This window comes from Manis pentadactyla, chromosome 17 (genome assembly GCF_030020395.1).
Source record: "Manis pentadactyla isolate mManPen7 chromosome 17, mManPen7.hap1, whole genome shotgun sequence".
In the NCBI taxonomy this organism is placed as follows: domain Eukaryota; kingdom Metazoa; phylum Chordata; class Mammalia; order Pholidota; family Manidae; genus Manis; species Manis pentadactyla.
In genome coordinates, this window is record NC_080035.1 from 61,878,177 (window position 1) to 61,901,292 (window position 23,116).

The 23,116-nt window shown below is 42.6% G+C and overlaps 1 long non-coding RNA gene across 1 annotated transcript; it reads left to right on the forward strand.

Moving 5' to 3' along the window:
* The first annotated feature begins 7,885 nt into the window (after nt 1-7,885).
* LOC130681417 (uncharacterized) lies at nt 7,886-18,745 on the forward strand. The gene is made up of 3 exons (XR_008994557.1): nt 7,886-7,971; nt 16,981-17,963; nt 18,613-18,745. It is a non-coding gene; the product is annotated as an uncharacterized LOC130681417 (long non-coding RNA).
* The last annotated feature ends 4,371 nt before the right edge of the window (nt 18,746-23,116 follow it).

A 23,116-nucleotide genomic window follows, 5' to 3' on the forward strand; every position in this document is an offset into this window, starting at 1 on the left:
ATAAGATAAAACCACACCTTGCAGCACTGATGCGCCGGCACGTGTCTAGTGTATTGTAGGCCTTCTTGGTCAGCTCTCCCCGAACAAAGTTTCCCTGTGGACCACATTCTTGAGGACACCAAGCCAGATAAGACTTGAAGAATTTTGGTTAGGACTGGGTTCGTCCTGGAGAAGTCAGCAGTTCCTTCTCTTATCAAGGATGAATGCCATGCCTCTTGTTCAAGAGTTTGTATTGGAAATTGGTTATTGACTCAAATTCTGGTGGGTAATGTTTTGTCATCCTATGTTTTAGGATAAGTTTTCATGGTGTGTGAGTTACTCAACCTTCAGTTATAATCCCTGGGAATGTTTATCTTCAGAATCATGTAGGGCACCTTCTGTAACGCCAGAGGACTCATCCATTTTCTTGAGACTTTCGAACAGTTCTATTACGGCCATTGTATGTGCTTAGCATGGGGGTCTGCCATGTCATTGAGATGACCATCTTGCTAAATGCAGGCAGATGTGTTGTCTACATACTGTATATATTTATACATATATGTTATAAATATAACTATGAACATTTGTATTTATTTGCCTTTATACATTTTAGGCCTCTTTTAAAATTATAAATATTTAATGGAACATTTGATCAGACCTCTTTGAATGAAGATATAATGTTATATGGGAAAGGTTGATAATTTCATTGTATATAAACACTATTTTTTACATTTAGAATCTAAGTGAAAAAACTCAAAATGGAATGAGGGATGAAGTTAATAACATCCAAGCTGATTTGTATTTATTCCTTTATTTAACAAACAAACAAATTATATGCTTTTTTGATCATAAACCTTAGACCATGCCAAAATACAGAATAAATTAGAAGATGTAAAAATCACTGTTCCCAGCTAGGCGACAGCTTATTGTCAAAAGCTGATATAATTCTAATTTAATACCATTAGGATACACGAAATATATATGTTGAGCCCATGGATAACTACTTCTCTATTAGTGTAATTAAGATAACATGAACTCTAACCAAACTCTCCCAAAGTGAAAATGCTCTTAAGTGTAGGACTGTAGATCACAGATCATTTGTGGCTTTAGAAGTTCTTTGTTATATCTCTGTTTACATCTTGGGTCCAGACTCTGTGTGAAAAGCCAGAGCATTGTAGCTAGTATTTCACCTAGCAGCTTCAAAATGTTATTACCTGATATTGCTTAGGAATCATTATAAAGCATTGTTTAGATAAGAGGGTCCGGCTATCTGCAAATTGACCTTACAAAGGAGCTGATTTGATTAAATGGCTTTAGGTTGTAGTCAATAAATAATCTTGGTGCTAAGGAAACTATCTTTGGCCAGCTCTGGGATGAAGGGCTGTACAAAATAAAATGTCAAAACTTTACTCTCTCTTTGCTCCTCCATCCTCCCCATACCAGTATCCTCTTTGTTTGAGAGAGGACTCAAGTTCTTCACATCTATAATTAAAAACAAAACTAATGCAATCAAAACCTAGGTTACTGAATTGATAAGCATTCTCTAGTTGCTTTTAGATGTTAATGCAAGGAAAACAGTTCCCTAGTCAAAGACCTCAAACCTGAATGTGTATCAGAATTGGAGGGGTGGGACGATGATGAAGCCCAGATTGCCAGGCCCCACCCCAGGATTTCTGAAATCAGCCAATCTGGGTTAGACCTGAGAGTCGGCAGGTCTGACCACGTCCAGGTGACAGTGACGCTGCTGATCCTTGGACCAAATCTGAGACCCACCAGTTAACTCTCGAATCAACTGCCACTTTGTGGGTTCAGCTTGGAAACAGTTTTGTATCATATTTTAAAGACTTAAAGTAGTGCTAGTTTAAAGAAAGATCTTTCTTTTCATGATTACTGAAAGGAATGACATCATTGCTGTTTGAGCATTTTGTTTGTTTTTGTGATGCTGTTTTGGGTCACCAGATAAAATACAGGTCAGCCAACTACGTTTGTCTGTAAGATAAACAGAGAATAGCTTTTCAGTATAAGTATAACACATGGATAAATTTTGCTAAATTTGGAAAACCTACATCAAGTCATGAAAAGTTCGTTTATAGCCAATTTGTTTTGTCCTGAAGTGTAATCTTTTCAATTAAGCAAATTACCATTTTAATGGAAAAAATAAGTATAGTTCATGACTATATCAAAGCTTCCATGAGTCCTAAAAGTATAAAATTTGAGGTAATTTTATATTTTAAGTAGTAATGCTGCAAATGTTAATGATCACTTTTAGTTAGTTAGTTATGAGGTCAGGTTTTACTCCTTCAATGCCTTTTAAAAATGTTCCACCCCAAATTAAGGCCAGTGCTACAGTGTGAAATCAGAGAACTGATTTAATTTTGTTTACAGAGGCATAAAATAAAATACAGTTTTGTAGAATGAGAAAACCAGTGGTGACTATTTAGATGTGGAGATGTGTATCAGCTCTAATCACATGTCACTGCAGGACTTTGAGGAAGCCAATGGTCTTCATTTTCTAATGTGTAAAGAGGATTGCAGGGGATTAAGGCTGCACATTTGGTAAATATTAGACTTCAGAAACTCAGTGTTGAATTGGGGCTCCTTGATTATAGGCAAGCTGATGGATGACAATCTAAGTTCCAAAGGTGTTGCCCATGTGGATTTCAAACGATGATGGAATAGAGGACCCTGTTTTAATATTGATGCATAACTTCTAATAACAGTGGTTGTGTTTTAGGAGTTAACCAGAATCAGATCTATGATTTCTTACATGTATCAAAATTCTACTGCAAAGCTCATGTTTTCATCTTCCCTCCTATACAAAGGAAGCTTCGTAGGAGTCAGAAATTGACCGCAGGGCCCTGTGGCACGCACCCATGTGCTTCTTATCATTGAGAAGAGAAGGAGTTTTTGTTAGAGAGCCGGGCGGGGGCTGTCGCTTCTTAGGACAATATTATTCCTTTAATTACCTAACATGCCAAAGAGGAGACGCCTCTTGTACTTCCACCTTTCCAGAAATAGAGTCCAAAGTATGTGATGTCTTTTTGGCATAAAAGATAACGATGGAGCCCAGTATCTACTACTTTAAAATACCTTCTGACATTTTAGTGCTTGGGGTTGATGTAGGTTTTATTTTTCTAGGATACAAGTTTGAGTTGCTCCCAGGTTGAGAAATATTTTCCATGAAGGGCTATGGAAACTAAGAGAAAAATGATGCTGACTGTGGTATTTTGGTACTTACACATAAGTAGAAGCATTTAGGAGATTATTCCTTAGGGGAAAAAAAAAAGTAAAGAAAATACCAGCTTCCCAGGATTTCTTGGTAATCATATCCTAGCTTACAGCTTTTGAGAGAACAATGCCTCCAGCTTTTTGGATTGGAAGCTAGCTCAAGTGTTGGTTTGGAGCACCCCTATGGAAGGAAATCTGCCACTACTATCACTGTAAATGTGACACTGCTTGGATAACACCCCAGCTAAACGAGTGTCCCCATGTCTTTCAAATGGTTTCTCAATAACCCATTTATTTCTTTGGTTAAAAAAAAGTTCTTTTGCCAATCCACTCAATAAATAAGAGTTCGGAGGAAAATGCCTGGTATTTAAGAAGCTAATTTTTTTCTTTCCTTTCTCCCTGAGTCCAAGGCCATGTGGTTTCCTACCTCAAAGTCATCGTTAGCCTCCAAGATGCACATCCAGTGGCCATTTCTGAGTTCTTATATCATATGCTCTTCTCCTTGTTCATGCCTTGGGTGACTTTACCCAGACCCATGACTTTAACTACTATCTAGAGGGCATTTCCAAGATTTATATCTATAAGCCAGACTTCTCTCTCTAGACCCAAGTGTTCAACTAGCTTCTTGACATTCCCACTGGACTCTCATCCTGAAAATAAGTAATGGGTCCAAAACCTGATACTTGACCCAACTCCTTGTAGGTAATGGACACTTCAGTTGCTCAGGCCAAATGCCAGGCTGTCATCCTCGTCTCCTCTCTGTGTTCTCATTCCTGGGGCTGTCCTATCCAAAATGTCATCTCAGCCCCCATCCTGGTACTTCACATTCATGTTTACTCCTTAGCTTTAAGGAGTTTCTAACATACTGCATATTCACTTCTCATTTTACTTCCTGCTTCCTTCCAGTCAAACAAAGTTCTATCAGAGCAGAGATTTTTGTCTGTTTTGTCCATGACTATACCCCTAGACCAGGAAGAGTGGCTGTTGCAGACTACTTGCCAAAGAATGTTTGCTGAAAACAACAAATTATATTGAAGTTATCTTTACCAAAGTTGAGATTAACACAGTTAAACAGACAAATCCCAGTTAAGTAGCAAAATGATCTCATTTACCCCCAGAAACAGCAGTGGAGAAATGGATTTCCAAAGTCCGGGGGATGCAGAGAACAATCATAACACATACTGAAGACCTTCCGTCAGGGAATCCCTCCAGTCAATATGCCGCCCAGGAGTTATTCTTTCTCTGCCCCAAAGAATTCTACAATTTCTCTCACATATTTTATCACCTTTTTACAACAGGTATTTTTTCAGAGGGATTAATATTAGAGGAGATTCACTTTTCTGGCAATTCAAGGATATATGGAATAGCAATTAGGAGGAACAAGTGCTGAGGTAACAAAAATTCAGTAGGTGAAGTCAATATAATTTGAAGACAACTTTGAGATGGAAGACAGGCCCCAGTGCGATGAACCCATTTGCACTTTTAAGGACTTTGGCCGAGTCACAAGGCTGCTGAGAGCTAATAGCAGAACCAAAAAGAGAGGAAGGGCATTCTTCAGGATGCAGTCTCATTCCTGGCTGGCCATTTCTTATGGCTTGTTTCACATATGTTTATTCTTTAGTGAATTGCTTAGTACACTTCATCACTGTGTTTTCTGTCATAGTCCCAACTTTCTTGTCGTATTGGTACTCAGCTCAAAAGAGCACTTAAGGTATTATTAGAGAGGCTCTTGAACGGGGCATGTCATTACTATCGTGTACACATTCTGGAAAGACATAAAAAAGCACTTTTTACAGAATAGCAGCCAAATAAGACCCATTGCTTGGAAGGACTGCCCCCTTTTCCTGGGAGTAGACCACAGTGGTTTAGAATGTTCAGAAAAGGTAGCATTGGAAAAGTTGCATTGTGAATCAGACCACAATTTATTGTTAAATGCTAATCTGAATGGATAACTAGCTAAGAGCAGGACTTGCGGCAAGAGCCACGTTTGTACAATCTCATTTACTGCTCACAATGACCTTAGGACAGTGCAGGAAATGGGCATGAGTGAGCGTAGGAAGGAAGAGATGTTCGCAGTGACTTTGGTGACTAGTCATTAGCTTAAATGCTCACTAAGAATTCATTTTTCAAAGTAAGGGAGACTGAGTTTGGAAAGGAGGGTGGGTTGGTTTACCACTGTAACAGGCACTGCCTTCAACCCACATTTCCCTGCTGCCCTGGAGATTATTTGGGTCTCTCTCCTAATTACATTCCTAGGGTCTCGTACATAATAAGGTTTACTTCCAGGACCACGGCTCTCGAGTAAGAGCATGGCAAATGGTTCCTGGGCTTTGGCAGCAGAGAAAGAGAAGCCACCAGAACAGATCTGAAGGGAGGGAGTATGGTGCCCGTGACGGCAAGAGGTTAACCGATGATCTTTGATTCTCAGTCACAATCCTCAAATCCACCAATGTAGTCGAAATAATACAGTCTGGTCCAGTGACCTATACGCGTTGGACCATGTATGAGAAACAGTATCTTACAACAGCATAACTCTTTAATTCTTCAGAAGATCCACGACTTCTTTCATATCACTGAAACAGTAAGATAGGCTTCCTTCCTTCCCATGTTTTCATTAGTTTGTGAGCCATGAGGCATGACAGGCATAACTTATTTCTGTTCCTCTTTTTACCTTCTTTGCTCCTCTCCATCTAAGCCTGTTCACTGTGGAAGACGTAATGGCACATACTCACCTTTCTCCTCCCTGCCAGAATCTTCTCTTCAATCAACAGGGTTTTGAGCATTGAGAGAGTTTAGCTCACAAAGATTATCAGTGACAGAAGGTCTACTCATTAAAACAGACTTTTCCTTCCTTCTCTGCTCCCCACTGCCACTGTCCACCACCCTACCCTATCACCTCATACAGGACTCTGCACACAGAGGTACTTAACATATGCAATTGTGGAGTATTTAGTAGCATGTGTGAACTTTGTTATTGCTATTGCTGCTGCTGACAGTGGAAGAAATATCACGGAGTTTTACAGTAACATGGTAGCATCACAAAGTTCACAGATTAATTTTTCTGTTGAAATATTCTTAAATTACTATGTGACTCTTCACTGGGTATCATTCTGACCATAACTCTAACTTCTGAAGAAAATAAATCACTGAATCAGACAAAGTTTATTAGCCGGTGTGCTGTTCTTTCCTAGAGAACTGCTTCTACTTGTGATAAAACTGGCAGCCGGGAAGATAAAAAGAGTATTTGAAAGCATTTCACCAAAGGTCCTAGCTGCACTACAGAAATGCAGAGTGTGTACATAAGAAAGTCTGTTCTTTTATTTTACCTTCACCCTTTAAAAAGATACTATTTTAAAAATATTAATTTTCTTTCTTCCAACTCTGCTTAATTAAAACATTTCATGATGACAGTATTAGAGGGAAAAGATCATCCCTTCATTTATTCTCCTCATCCTCTCAGCAACTAGCTCCTGATGTTTGCAAATTATAAATGTGTTTCTTATCTGTTTTCCATTCCATGTTCTGTAATGATCACGCCACTGGTGACACAGCCTTCTCCCCAGTCAAGGGCACCATTCCTGAGTTCTATGATGGATCTTTGTTGCTCTTGCAGAAAGGTAAAGGATCAACAAGGCATGAAGAACAAATGCTCTGTGAGGAAATATTTGGGTTCGGGGTGAGAGAGGCATCTGATGAGTCTCTGCTTAGAGCGGGCAGGGGCATCTGCAGCCCACTTTCGTTTCCAATGTACAAAGTCAATAACAAACCCCCCTTAATAAGAAAAGTGCCACTTCAAAGCATGAAACATTTACTAACAAAACACCTTCAACTTCATAGAGAAAAGAGAAAATGTTGCTGCAACCTTCCCCTATTTCTAAAAGGTGATGTGACCCCTGTACTTTCTGTGATAATGGGCTGAGGACTTCCCTGGAAACCTCGTCACATAAGCACCTCTTTTCGCCTGTGTCTCTAGCCTTCCAGATAATGCTTTGCTCTTCATTCTTTGGAAATGTGAAGGCTGCTTTCCAAATTTCATTTCATTTTTTGAACTATCACTGCAAATATTGTTTGATACCTCATTTCCAGAAACAAGCTCCTGGTAAGGTGAGCCTTTCCTGGCCACCCGTGTGCTGGTGGCGCGGGCAGGCTGGCCAATACCCCCCACGCGTCCCTGCACAGGACAGGGTCACACCTTTCGTGCATTACTCACAGCTTGGCCAGTGAGCACTTCTGCCGTCTCTTAACCTTATCCAAATGCAACCTCACATTCAAGAGAACAGACGAGGTGGATGGAGGGGGCTCTGCTGCAAGCAGGTGCCACCTGGCGAAGTGGGCACTGTTGAGATCGAGCATTAGCTAAAATGGCTTAGAAGGAAAATTGGTGAAGGACAACATTTCTCTACTTTCTTTTGCATAACAGCTGGGAGGAATCAGCCCATTCTGCAAGCCCGGGCTGCTGCTGGCTAGCTGGCAGGGAGCACCGTAGAACGAGTGCCAGATACGCACCAGCTGTGCCCCTGCGTAGCCATCTGTAGCACACGCTATGTGCCAAACATGAGATAGGCGGGGAGGAGATCGCTTTAAAAGAAGATTTTCAGAGCCACAGGGAAAAGGCCGTTTCTCCTTGGTGCGCGTGCTTTGATCTCACGGTCTCCCTCCCCTTTTCCCTTCCTCACCCAGGCTGGACACTTCACATCCTTCACAACTGCTGCCAAGTAGTGACGAAGCTGCTCACTTGATCAGCTTCAGGAGATCATTTTTCAGGTAACTTGTAAAGAAACCTAACACCTGTACCCGTTTTTTTTTTTGAAGAATTGTGTAATCATTTAATTTGAAAAAAACTCTCATAATGTTTGAAAATCATTATTTATGTCTTACATTTCATCATGATGACACATTTTGAGCCAGCTTTGAAAAGCATAGAAAAAATACCTTTAGGAAATAATCTACGATTTTCTTCATCTTTGTAATTTTAGAAGTTCATAATCAACAGTTAAAGATGACCCTATCCGAACAAGACCCCCCCCACTGTCCTTTCTTTTCCAAGGTCATGGAAGGTCATGAGAATTGAACTCTTGGGACAGCCTGACCAGATCTACCATCTTACAAAAGGAGATGCTTGCTGATGAAAATGTGAATTCTAGAATGACGACTATTTAGAGCAGTCAATCACACACAAAAATTATTTCCTGCTGAAAATGAGGAGAAAATATTTTTCCACTCTTGCAGACATCTCAAAACGCAGATGGCAAGGGGCCAGTGACCCGGGAACGTGGCAGGTCTCCCAGTGGAGCCTCGGAGATGTCAGGGCCGCCTGCTGGCCCTGCGTCTTCCTGGAGGTTTGCCGCCTGCACTTTCCTGTGGCCTCTCGCTGGTCCCGGTGGAGGTGGTGGGAAGAGCTCAGTCTTCATCCAGCTTTTATCCCCTTATCAACTTTGTACTTTGATTTCAGAGTTTTCCCTATTTCTACTCAGAGCAGTATTCCATATTTACATACTACTTTACCATTTAAAAAGTGCCTACTCAAAAAAAATGTTTTGTTTAGAGAAACGTTCCATGCAGAAAACTGTAATGTTCTAGGAAAGTGACACCTGCTGGAATAGAAACGGCCTGGTCAGCACTATTTGACTATTTGACAAACTTTTATATTGACCTAAATAGAAGCCACAGGACCAGGGGACGGCCTTTGTGTGGAGCAGCATCTAGGGAGGAGTCCGCTGCCCAGCAGTAGATGAAAATGAATTCTAACATTTGCTTTCATTTCTCAGAGAACATTGAAGGGAATCTCTCCTAATTTTCAGCAACACATCTGAAGAACTCCCCTTTCTCCACTTTCTGATTGTCTAACTCATTCTTCAGAATCACAGAGAATCTAGGCTGACACAATCCTTTGCTGCCATCATAGGTGTGATGTGTGTGTATCCATATATAATATGCATACAGGTTCAGGGTGTACACACAGAAACACATACCCACTAGATACCTGCGTATATAACATACATAAATACATACAAATAATACATGTACTTATATGTACACTTGCAACATATGCACATATATACCTCAGTTTAAGCATAGATGTTCACTTAAAAAAGACTAGAGTTAATCTTAACAACACATACTTGTTATTTATCTTAAAACAGTGGAATTATAGATAATTTAAGTTTTATTTTCATTTATTCTCCCAAAAATCTCTGATGGATATGCCAAACATTTGCCCTAATAGCACGCTTGCATGCAGCAGAGGCAGTCTCCACTGTAGGCGTGGGCTGCCAGGGTTCAGGGTATCCAGAGGATCATGTCCATATGGTCAATAGAGCCACCACAGCCCCAAAGGCAGGAGGTGTCTCCAAATGCGCCTTTAGAAGAGGTTTATGGGATGGGATACACAGGGGGTAACAGTGACCATCTATAAGGCAATCTGTGTTGTCTGGGGCTGCCATGACCAAATACTACATACTGGGGGAGCTTAAACAACCAAGACTGATTTTCTCACAGGCCTGGAGCCTAGAAGCAGCAGCTCAAGGGACCAGCCCTTTCAGTCCTGGAGTGAGCTCCCCTCCTGCCTTACAGACAGCTGCCTTCCTGCAGTGCCTTCGTAGTGGGGGAGACAGGGGTTGGGGGCTGTGGGAGAGCTCTGATGTCGCCTCTTACAGGGGCACTAACCTGGCCTGAGGGCCCCACCCTTTGACCTCATCTGACCTCACTTACCTGCCTGAGACCCCATCTCCAAATACCACCACACTGGGTGGTGGGCCTTATCATATGCATTTGGGGGGGGGTCCCACACGCTCAGTCCCTAACAGAGGCCATCCCTAGTTCTATTTCAGTAAGTATTCCAGGCTTATGACACAGCCAGGTGGGAGGTTTTCAGGGACACGGGGCTGGTTTCAGGCAAGTACTTGTGTGCAAGTAGCACAAAGGCCCTTTCGGAGTCCCTGGAGGTGAAACGTAACATTATTCCAGAAATGACAAAAAAATGCCCATTGACCCAACATGCTATTTTCAATTCAGTTCAGATGATGGGAAAAGGAGGCATACACAGAAATTAAAAGAAAAACAAATTTGAAAAAGATGCCAGGAAATACTTTGTTCCCCAGAGGAGGAAAAAAATAGATGAGAAGACTATTTAGGCAAGGCAGTTGACTGAGTAAGAAAGTGGGATCATCATTTAAAAATAGAGGCCGGCTGCTGGGCTGTGGGTGAGTAGGTAGATGCTGGATTGGGAGTGAGAAACGTGACCTTCCACACGTGAGAATGAGCCTGGTGTGAGCCAGCCCTGTGACCACACCACTCTGCCACTGCGTGCTCTCCTTAGGTGCTGGAGAAGGCCGGCTCGAGTTGGTTTATGAGACAGGGAGTACCAGCCTCAGCAGGAAAGAAGTCTGTCCCCAAGACATAGACGGCTGTGCATTCCATCAAGTCAGGGGCCACATGTGTCCCTTTGTTTCCACTTTTGGTTCTGTCATCACAGCATTTTTCCAGATGAAGGTCTCCTGGCTGATTTTCCAAATGACTCGGGGTCAGGTCTGCAGACTAAAATTTCCTGAGTGACTCTCAGTGGGTGAAGTTCTCTTTCATCCGAGTGTTAAACACCCACTCTCGGTGCAAGGGTGAGAGTGGTCTGGGCTGAGAAGCTGGGGGGACGTCTGGGAGGAAGAAAACCTGTTTGAGAAATGTAATTTCTCAATATTTAAGCTCCTGAGATGCAACCTTTTGGGTCCTTCATCTCTGTTCCATTAAGTCACTCAAAATGGCTCAGGAAATTAGGCTCAAAATCACCTAATAATGATGTATAAATGGAGCAAAACTTCAGAAATGGAAGATTTTGATAGATTCTGCATGAAATGGGAACACACAAGAAAGTATAGTCCCTGATGTAAGAATGTGCGCAGAGAAGTGGGAAGTCAGTGACGTGTTCGTGCTGTAGAACGTCAGGCCATGACAAAATTTCACACAAACGCTTTCTTGCTGACATGTCCCCAGTGCCTAGCAGGAATCTGGGCACGTGGCAGGTGCTCTGTCACTTGAGTTCAAGGAGCGAATAGCTCACACTTTTCATCCTTGTTCCGAACGGTCACTGTCCTTTGTTTTTCATGCAGCACACTTACCTGACCATCCAGCATGTTTGCACACCCCGTCCGGGGCATTGCAGCACAGACTCCCTACTCCCGCTGCCCCCACTCCGCGAAGGACTTGGTCCCTCCTCTGAGCTCCCACAGTCCTTTTGGATGTGCTGTTATTACAGCAATCATAATTTTCTATTGTGACGATGTGTCTGCTTGTCTCACTCCCTCAAAAACAGCTACGACTCCTTCAGATCAGGACAACGCTATTGCTGACCTTTCAACTCTAATACATTTCCCAGCATAGAGTTAATAGCCAATACAGGTGCACCGAACTGAAGTGATCTGGGAAATTGAGTTCATCCAAAAAGAGCCTGAGATGAGGTCCTGGGAGCAGGTGGTCTATTTGGAAGATGATCCCTGGAGTCATGCATGGGGAAGTGAGAAAGGGAGGGATGAAAACCAATAAAGGGCGCTCACTGAACTGGTTATCTGGGAGCTATGGGCTCGAAGCCCTGGGAGACCCTCTGAGAAATTGCATGTGGCCAGGAGCTCTTGTTTGAAGGAAAAGAGGTTGGGGCGTTTATCCACTCACCCTCCACACACTGGTGATGGTCGTCCTGGATGCCCAGATGGAGCGAGTCCAGGGCTACAGAGAAAGTCCAGCAATGAAAACGGTGAGAGCAACACAGAGCCTCTTGTGCAGGCGGCTGTCAGCACGCAGGGACCTGCCCACCCAGCTGCAGCCAGAGCTGCAGGCGGGCAGAGGGGCGGTGCATGTATGGGCCTCAGCTGGGTCCCAAGTCCGGGCTTGTAGGATGAGGGGCCTGGAGGGTGTGGTGAGGGGTGGAACCCTGTCCCACTGACACGCTGTGGCGACCGTGGAAAGGTGGGTTTCCTGGGCGTACCTAGTGGGAGTGGGGGTCACTGGGGTCTGAGGGTAGAGGTCACGGATGTTGCTAACACCCCGTGGTGCTCAGGACACCCTTGCAGCCTGTCACTGTCCAGCCCCAAATGCCCCAAGTGCTCCTCCTGAGGAAGAACCGTGAGGAGGGAGGGACCGTGCCAGGGGGCGATGACCTGGCCTGTGGCAGGTGTGCAGAGGTCAGCGTGGCCGCCCCACACAGTGCGAGGGGGAGTGCTGGGCCTGGGGAGGGAGGGGTGGTGGGGGCCTGCTCGCTGACCTCTCTGCACATTGTTTGCATTTTACTCTGAGAGCAAAGCGGAGCCATTGTGAGGCAGTGGCTTTGGCTTTGTTTCTCCCATTGTGAGGTTTATGCAGGAGAAGGACACGGTCAGCTTTGCCCTGGCAAGGGACCACATCGCTAGGACCAGAGAGCGGGGTCGAGCAGTTGTGAGAGCGCCGCGAGGGGCCACGGTGAGCATCAGGGGGCGGCCGTGGGCAGAGGACAGACGAGGAGCTCAGGAGACACTCGGGGGCGTGGCTGGTGGATTCGATTCGATGTGGGAAGCAAGGGAGATAAGGGAAGGAAAGGATTGTGCTCGAGCGTCTTGGCAGATGGTGGTGCCTGTCTCCAAACTTGGAATCAAGAGAAAGTAGGGTTCGTGGGAAGATAATGAGCTTATCTGGGGCCCTAGAGGTGGCCCTCCTGGGGGGGATCCAAGAGGCGATCTCCACCCGTTGAAGAGATATATTCGTCTAAGTCTCAGGATAAAGACCTTGGCAAAGGATACCAATTTCTGAATCAGAATCCACCACAGTAATTAAAACTGGGGATGATGAAGCAGAAAGGTGCGTAGGTTTAAAAGAGCAGAGTTGCTGAGGCAGGGGGAAAAAGGGGAGCCGACCAGGACGCGGCGCTGAGGATGCAGAGGCGCAGGTGCGTCAGGGAGTGGGGCCCCCGGGGCTGCGCGGCGGCGCAGTGCGGACGGGACGCTGAGGTGTTCTGGGCCTGATCCGAGCAGCCGCATCGGTGCACGAGCCATTCACAAGCTCCCGACGAGAGTGGCTGTGTTGGTCCGGACACACCCAGCTGGAGGAACTGTGATTTGTAAGTAAAATATTCCAATTAAACGGTTTGGGTCTCGAGCTCAGAAGAGAGATCTGAGTGAGAAGTAGGTCAGGGAGTTTGTCTGAGAAGTCCTGGAGTTAAGTCAGAACTTCTCTTTCAAATTCGCAAACTGAGGAGGTGAAGCCAGCAGAGGAGACAGGGAGAGGGCAGGGGGCATTCCGGAGCAGGTGGGGAGTCGGAATCAGAGAACAGGCTGGCTCAGGGGCACACATAGCCACCGAGTTGCATGGGACAGAGGGGTCAACAGGACTGTGAACCGCCACGTGTCCATGGGACAAGCTGGCCTGATGTATGCGGTCACAGTTAGGAGCAGGAAAGTGGCTCAGCAGCTGTGTCTGAGCTGTGGACAGACTGACATCGAGGGGGGACACCGAGGACTCTGCAGGGAGCACGTGGCATTGCAGTCGTGAGTACCCACCCCTCTGTCAGTGGGGTGTTCACCTGGACAAGGGGGTCAGAAGGCCACCGACCAGGCCAGCTAGATTGCCTTGACTGTGGCCCGTCACACAGGTGTGAGTCATGTGTCACTAACCATCATGCTTTGAGTTTTCTGCCCTGGAGACCCCTTCTAAGACCCTGGAAGGGCCCCAGCAATGTGATATTAATCATTTTGTTTTCTTTTTGTTAAAGAAAGTATAAAAACATTCTTATGCTTCCGACTCTGCAAAACCAGCCTCAGCCCCTGATCTTTACCAGTCCTCATGTGAAGAGAGATAGATGGATGCATTTGTTTATATTTAAGGAAAATGTTAGGCATACCTTTGTTATGTATAATAGAGTATACATAATATATAGCATACTATAGTGTAGATATAGTTTTATTTAGTTCTATTTAATGAGTTGTTTTCTAATCTTTTAAAAAATATCCAATTAAAATTCAGCCTATGTTTTAGATATTAAGGAGTACCTGATAAATCCCACTGTCATATAATGTCACTCTCCTGATGGCAAGATTGTACAGGTAAGGTGACAACATTCATTCAGTTCATCCCAAGAGGAATGCGTTTGTTTCCCATTGTCGCTCCTGTTTAACCTAACACAACAATATGTTTAGATTGTGACTAATTCAAAATGTAAACTACTAAAACTAAAGCTGTCCAGGTTGGCAGAAAAATATTGGAGGATAAAGATATGAGCTACTTTTTTAAAGAATGCACTTGGAAACTGAATCTTAGAGTTACACGCTGGCAGATTAGAAAGCCTGGTGACGATAGAGATTGATTGGCAAGTTTTGTTTGATAGAAACAAACTAACACATATTCCAAGTAGCAATGCAGGACATGTAGAATGTCCATTTTATGGTTTATTCCAGAAGGCCACTCTAAAAATTGGTCCATTAACAACCTATTGTTTGACATTTACAGGAAGGATGTTGGCTGAAAAAGCTTTCTCTGGGCTTCTTGCCTTGTATATGAGGCCTTATTTGGGCATACTTCTCTGCACTATATGAGCAGATACACCAGCAAGAGTGAATAAAACTCGCTCCTCCCAGTGTGTGGGTCTGGACACTCTGAGGTCAGGGTGCAGCACCCTTAAGGTCCACACATAGCGCAGCAAGCGTCCGGCACCGTGGAGCAAGGCTCCAGATACAGTGTGCCAGAATGGACCACAGACGACCACCTGGAGTTGACCTGGGTCAAGAGACGTGTCTGAGTTCGAGTGCCCTTGCGGAACACCCGAGCCTGGGGGCTTGCACACACACATTTGTATCTCACAGTGCTGGCCGCTGGCAGCCTGAGACCAGGACTGCAGCAGCGGTGGGTCCTGGTGGGGGCCCTCCCCCAGGCTTGTGGATAGACGGCTGCCTTCTCCCGTGTGCTCTGCTGGTGGAGGCGGCGAGCTGTGCTGTCTCCTCCTCTTCTTACGAGGGCACCGCTTCCAGCATGGGGGGCCCGCTCGCCTGACCTCATCAGAACCAGATCCCCTCCCAAAGGCCAGCCCCTCCACCCGCCGATCAGCGTGGGCAGGGCACAAAGGCTCCGGCCGGGGCAGGAAGCAAGACCAAAAGCGAGAAACACAGCTCTAGCGACCCCGGGGCTGCCTTTGTCCTCAGCATCAGCCATTCTGATTTGAAGACAATTCTACTGTTTTGATTTCCATGTTTTTCCTCTCATTTTCTTTACTCTCTCTCCCTCCCTCCCTTCCTTCTTTAACAATTTTGTAAAGCTAAGCTGCTGCTGGCATCAACAATTTGCAACTGATGCACTAAAAGTGGTTTTGTCTTCATTTTTCCTGAGGTCAAACCCATTAATGGCAAATGGGCTTTAGGCAGCCTTTCATCCAACCACACTTCAATTTTTAATTTTTCTATTTTTTATTTGGAAAAAACCCTTACATGCAGAAAACTGAATATGAATTATACAACTATTTCCTATTAAAAGGATGAAAGTTTAAGGAATAAAAGAAAAAGAAAACAGCATATCAAGTTAGAAATGAGGGTATGGAATATTTTAAGTAAGTGTTGTTTCAGATGTTTAATGGACAGACCTGAGGATACGTGAGACCCGGGCAATAATAGTCACTGTAGTGCTAGTAATCAAGCTCTCCAAAATGAAAGCTTTTGCAACATCCTTACAAATTTTGACCTTGAAATATTATTAAAAATTTCTTGTAGAAAACACACATGCACATTTCTTTATGTAGGTCTGGAATTGGCCAAGTAATAGGCCAATTATGAAAGGCTTGGCCATTTACAAAGCTGGAAAAAAAAAAGGAAATTCAAAATCATTTAGTGTCCATTAGCACTGAAAGTTAGATATGACATCTCACTCTTCAGCTTCCTGTATCTTTGGCAGATTACTCACTTACTCTCCGTTACTGATATGGATGGGACAGCTTTTGATTGTAATCTGGCAGGTTTTACATCTCAGGGACGCCCATCGTACTTTATGTTGCCATAGTTTGAATCAGAATCAGCACCTAAGATATTTTTGGAAATGGGGCAGATGGAGAAGAATGCACAGTTCATTTCTTTTCCTCACTTGAAGGCCTCCCTCTTTCTCTTTCTTTGGATGAGGAGATTTGGATGGAGAGGAGCCGATGGGACATTTTGCCTATTTCAGTATCTGCCTAGACCCTTCAAAACTCCTCTTACTGGCTTGGCATTGTGGAGTTCCCTTAGCCTGCTCTGTAGGAATCGTTTGTCTTGATGCATACAACCATCTCCAGCACCCAACTGTTCGGCTATGCTAAAAAGAAAACAACCAAAGTAAAATACAATAATTAACACTGGCAATACTGTTTTTTTTTTTTGAAGAAGTTAAGTTCTTAGCTATCACTTAATAAAGCAGCCATATTTCATAGGTTTGTGTGACTTCATCCAAGCATAAAAAGCATAATTAATAAGCATAACTAGCAAATAATAGATACATTATCAATGGCTAAATCGAACCAACTGGACAGCAAAATAGCCATATTCCCGATGACCCCTCCTAGACCTGCCCCTGCCAGGGTCTTCCCATTCCATTAGCATGGGCCCCTTCCTCTGGGCTAGTGCCCCCACCCCTCACCCCGGAGGAAGGCACGGCCAGGAAGGCAGGCTGTGTGGGTTTGCCCAGAGCAGTGCCTGGGCACATATAGAACCCTCCAAAATATGGGCAAAATGAATGACTGATCACAAATATTTCTAAAATCTGTTCTCACAAACTTTGGCTGCTGTTTTCTGTCCCCCACAGTGCACTGCCTTTCTGGGCCCGAAGCTCTCCAGCAACTAGAAAGACTGTCTTTGTCCGCTCAGCCCCACTGCTCCTTCTCGCCGCACTCCTGGGTAACATCTGCTGGTGTGCTTCCCATCTTCTTCACAAATACCCCCAAAACACACTGACGCACCAGGCTGCTGATGCTTGTTAATCAAACCCATCCTGGGTGCTTTTTCATCTGACTGAATTTTTTTTGGAAGAAGTTATTTACTGAAAACTTACATTAATTTGAAAATGAAACGTTCTCTTTCCTCCTGCCCTGATAATGATTCTTCTTTGTCCTATTGGAAGTTACTTTTTTTTCACTTTTTATTTTAGTATCTTTAATCATCTTTAGTTTAAGTAAATTAAACTTGAAGAATTTTTCCAAACAACGCTGAAACTACTGTCACATACTCCTGAAAGGAGACTTCTTTTCTATACTAACCCAGGTGCTTCTTACAAATTTTACTTTATAGAATTTAATGAAAGGAACTTCTATAACCCATAATTAGATTACTCCAAGAAATGAAATAATATTTAAGCTATCACAACAGTTAAATGTTGTTAGGAAGAAAGATTATTATGCAAACCCCAATGGCCAAACTCTCATAGATTTTCCTAAAAAGGTTTGTATATGTGAGTATCTTTGTGTGTTTACACATAAAATTTCTGTTTGAATGATAGGCTATATGGAATCAGCCCATGTTAAAAATATCAGACTGTACTGGATGAACTGGAATGAGTTCTCACCTAGAAATCAAAATACATTAGCTCTTAAATAATAGCATTTATGTAACTACAATTACTTATTGAATGTCTATTTTGTACTAAGTCCTATGCATATATACCTCATTAATCCTTCCCACACATGTGTGAAACAAATATTATTTTCCCATTTTGCAGATTAGGAAACTGAGGCACAAAGAAAATAAATGATTATAATGATTATAAATACCAGAACCAAGGCCAGTCATCTGGTAAGCGTCCATGTGACTCAATTGCCCATGTCCTGAAGTTTTGCCAGTAAGATACAGCTCTGTTACTAACCAACTCTGGTATTGCAAGAAATTCACTCGATAGCTACAATGTGAATGGTGCCCTCTGGAACCATATAACACAAATTATATAATACATACAAGTAACTATATAATTATACAGCCCAATACAAATTACACAATACAATCATACATGCTTCTAAGGTCCTCAGTGAACTGGGGAACAGCAATAACTATGCTGTTATCTCATAGCTGATTTGTGGTAGAGTCAAACAATGCAATCAATGACACCAGTGGAAATGACAGCACTATGGCTGTATTTTAAAGATGTAACTGTAGTAATGCTGGTATTCCAATCTGAATTATCTAATAGAGTTATTCTTTATTAGTAGGGCAGGTGCTGTTACCCTCAGCTCAAACACTTTCCTGACTACACATTCCTCCCTACCCATTATATCCCTCATGTACATTAATTTTTCCCAAGATCATTTACTTCTTTGAGGGACAGAACTGCATATTTTTCACCATCTCAAGTTTTCCTGCAATGTTCACCTCTAACATGCATGTATGTCACCTATTTCCAGACCTGGCATGAATCAATCTTAAACTTTTCCTTGATTTATGTTTTCAGAATTTACTTAATTCCTTTGATTTCCAAGTTGATCAGCAAGAAAGAAATGTGATCCAGTGACCTCATTTCTACTCCACCTTGTCGCTCCTGTACTTTGGATTCTCTCAGATTTCTTGGCTAAGTGCCTACAGGTTGATAAATTAATCTTTTAATCATATACTCTTACTGTTCCTGCCTGCAAAACATGATTAAAGACTGTTATTTAAAATATAAGAGACAATTTACATTTCAACTGACAAGTATTATGAGTAAGATTTCACTTTCATAAGTCAGTAATTTTTAATTATGTTAAATGCATTCACAATATTGTGGAATTTGAAAAAAAATTTTTGGAAGTAACATTACATATTTGTGCTTGGAAGAATTCCTGTTGAAAACTGGATACTTTAGATCTACATAGGATGGTATTTGTTATGAAGCCACCTGGTTTGGAGGGAAGAGTTCAGCTTCAGAAATTTGTTGCCAGCCTTCCTGTCCACCTCTCTCACTAGGAGGGGAAGGAGGCTGTGGGCACCGTCCAGGCTCAGCTCCAGGTGCTGGGGAGCCAGGGGCAGCCGCAGCTGTCATGCAACTGTGTGCTTTCCTCCTACGCTAAAGGGGAGCATGAGGCATCTTGAAGGCATCATAGTTTTGTCTCTTTGGAGGAACCTCCACAGCTGAATTTTCACTTGACCTTGGACCAAGTCCTTCTAAACAGCTCTCATGCAATCCCCGAGATGGGGTGTGCGAGCACAAAACTGTGGTGATGATGCTGATGATTTTCCACTGCATGCGACGTGAAAGGATGCACGTTGCTGGACTCCATGTGAAACCAGGAGTGGAAAGCAAAGGCCACATCTGACTTTTTTCTCTATTTCTCTGTATTTACCTTAGTGTTGACAATTGATGCTTAGCCATTTCAATTCATAAGTTAAGGGTGTATCAGCCATTTTCAGATGATTTTTTTTCTCTGAGAAATCATGACATCTTCGTTTTGGGTAGCGTTCACCCCTGAGCACCAATCATCCAGCACCTACCCATGCTGACAATTTTGGATCTTGAGCAGGAAGACAGTGATCTCACACCTATTTTTACTTCACAGCTTCTGTGGTCTGTATGAGCTGAATTGAGGAGTGGTTAGTAAGTTCTCAGAACAAACTTTACCCATGTGTGGTTGTAATAGTCTTTTATCATACCCCACAAACTGTAAAGCAATAAAACACAATAAAGTCCTTCTAATCTTTTAAAAACAGTTCTAGAATCACTAGAATTCACTGGTCAACTGTGTCTGAAAACTTTTGGTAAAAGACAGCGTGTGATTTATTTATCTTAATTTCTTTCAAGTCATTTTCCTGAGGCTTACATCTTTTACAAATGTATATTGAAATGTAACTTGCCTAAGGAATTCCTTTGTAGTTAGAACACCGACTTGAGTAAATGTTCATATAAATAAGCCACAGTGAAAACATACTTTGCGTTCTAAATCATGGAATACTATACATAGAAGTAACTCTATTGGAACACTAATTCCTGTGGCCAATGTAAACTTAAGCCCTTCTAGGAAGAGCTAAAAAGTAGATATTACTAGGTCAACAAACATAGCCATCCCAGTTAGTTAGTGTAAAGGCCAAACTTAAAGTCTGCCTATGGTACATTGGCTTTGGAGAAATGGGTACTTTGTTGTAGCAAGAAGCTAGGGAAATAGATTTCTCAATACAAATTATAGTACCAAGTAAAATTCTATAATTAGCAACACGTGAAATCAGATATAGGAAGAGTTAGATCAGACACAAAAATTCTCAAGATGCATGTCTGCTTCAGACTTGAAAAAAGGCACCAAACCAAATTATACATATTTTCAAAAGTATATGCTTTCAGCAAACACAGAACACACACCTACATATGCACACATGTGTGCACACACATGCATACACACATGAACATACCTCTACACATGGCATATGTTTACATATCAATGCATATTAGTATTAAGTTAACTCTTGGTCAATAATAAAAATTGCAAACTGTTTTTTCCTTTCTCCTGAACTGCCGGTGTTTTTTGTCCCACAGGACCAAACATTTGCTCAGCACATATTCAGGCCCCTCAATAAATATTTGTTGACTTTGATGTAACTGAACTGAAAGAGTGCAGGATTCCATATAGACTCCCTGATTTATGGAAAGCCATTTAAATCAGCAGTAGTGAACTGAACTAAGTAAGCAATTATTTCAGCATCAATGTCTCTTACCATCTTCCATAACATGTTACATAGATGCAGGTACAGTGGACAGAATATTCCCAAGTTATAAATGTGTGTCAGTCGGTGACTCCCAAAGTTACACCTTTAACAAACAAAAAAGCATATGACTACTTGAATTCTTTTGTCTGTTCCTATTTTCAGCTTCTCTGACACAGGACCAGTTTTTTCCAGTAAGTCTACCATGCAGAAAGGAAACAATGCCTGGCTTTCTGTGAATGGGAGGAATTGTTAACTCCTCTTATATCTAAAGGGCAATGCATCATTTTGCTGAAACTGGGGAAAAGTTCACATGAAAAGAGGACAAGCTAAAACAATCCTTAGAATTTCATTGTGTGAATTCCCAAACTGAGCTGCCATTTCCCCATAAGGACCTTGTAGAACCTATATTTCTCTTTCAAAGACTTTCTCCTTTTGTAGCCATAGAGGAATTGAACTCCAAAGAGGTCTTCTAGCCTTGCTTTTTTGGGTAAAACTGGCAGAAAGACAGGTCTCTAATTTTCCTGAAGTGCAACACCCTTTGTGTGGAAACCAGTCATGTGCGACCTGAGGCGTCTGAAGGGATCACTTCTGGGCAGGATGTGGAAGCGAGATGCATCTCCTCAAGCAAGGCCTGCCTGATGGCCTAATCTAAGGTAGATAATGTTTCACTGTCTTCGGGGAGAGAACCCACATTCCTGAAAGCTTTCTTGGGCAAGGAAAAGGTCAGCAAAAATAACCAAAATAAAACAGCAAACCAGATAAGACTGTCACATAACAGACCTGAGGCTGCTGGATGGTGGAGGTCAGTCTCTGTGAAAATGTTCGGTCAACAATCGAGCCATAAAAGAAACCAGGGGTGCACGTAGCTTCTTGGTCTCACAGCAACAAAATATTGATTAGACAGGTAATTCCCCTTGATAACCTTCAAACACTGGTCAAATAACTGGGGACTGATTTGAAGAACACAACAGTTAATTTTTAAATAATTGCTTCAGTGTGAATAAAATCACCATTTCAGTAGATAGAACCCTGAAAAATGTAAAGGGTTGTGAATCACTAATTCAAAGTGATTTTATGGTAGAGGTATAATTGTCTTTTAAGACAGAAATGGGAGATGTTCACTGGGAGGTCTTTCTTTGCCTTAGGGAACTAAAAAATGGATGGAAGAAAGAGCAAATGTAAAGCAAGTTCCGCAAATGCCCACTTACAGATACGTTCATGTAGGTCCTTAGGCTCTTTCCCCAATTTTGCATTTACCATAAAAGGGTGTGGAATCCTGACTTTTAACCCGAGAATAGATTTGACTCCACCTGGATTCCAGGTACAAATACTAACTTCCTGGCAGATATAACGCTCCTGAAAGGGGAGTCCTTTTGAAGAGTAGGGAAAAAGAAAAGGCCTCAGTGAATGCCTTCCTCTGGGAACCCATCTCACATGCTGGCTCAGCGGGGAACATGGATGAGGAAAAGCATTTTCATAAAATCTGGGGTCATTATGATTTTCAGTTTCCTCCATAAAGCAAATCAACAATGCTGTTTTCTGATATAAAAGACTGTCACTTTTCCCATTAACTTCCTTGCCTGATTTGAGAATCCGTTCTGTATTTACCAGACACCAAAATGCCTTCCTTCACAAAGGCCTCTCCGCCCTGTGTGTTGCTAAGCCACTTGCAGTTTATTTTGTGTTGAGAATTTGTGCAGAGCTGCCAGTTCAATGATAAAAAAAGAAAAAGTCAAAAGAGTTTGTTCTTGCTTCTTTGGTTTAAATTAACATCTGCCATCTTCCTGACCTGAATTCTGACAGCACAATTGCTATGAAATATTGGTTTGAACTTAAAACCAGAAATCCTGACTGTAGCTTTGTGCCAAATAGGTGCTAGTTAGAAGCAGCTGCTTGAAGCGGAACTGCTCTGTGCCCCGAGGCTGCCTATGATCTGAAATGGTCCCGGCAGCACCTTTTCAAAGGAGAAACTGCCAGTTCAGATATTTCTCCATCGTGGATTAAGATTTATCTATAGCCCAATCAATATGTCATTTCTCTTCTTGTTTTTCTTGTTTAATTTACCACTGTGTAGATCCCAAATCTAAGTAAAAATAATAAGCTATAGCTATATTTAGTATTCTTTGTATTATAGGATTATTTGAATATTTTTGGATTATTATCTTAGCAATTAGGGGGTGGTGTTAGGAAGGGATGTGTGTGTGTGTGTGTGTGTGTGTGTGAGTGAAGGGTGTCAAAGGAGAGAGATGGAATATCAACAAATTCAAAGTATCATCATGGAACGC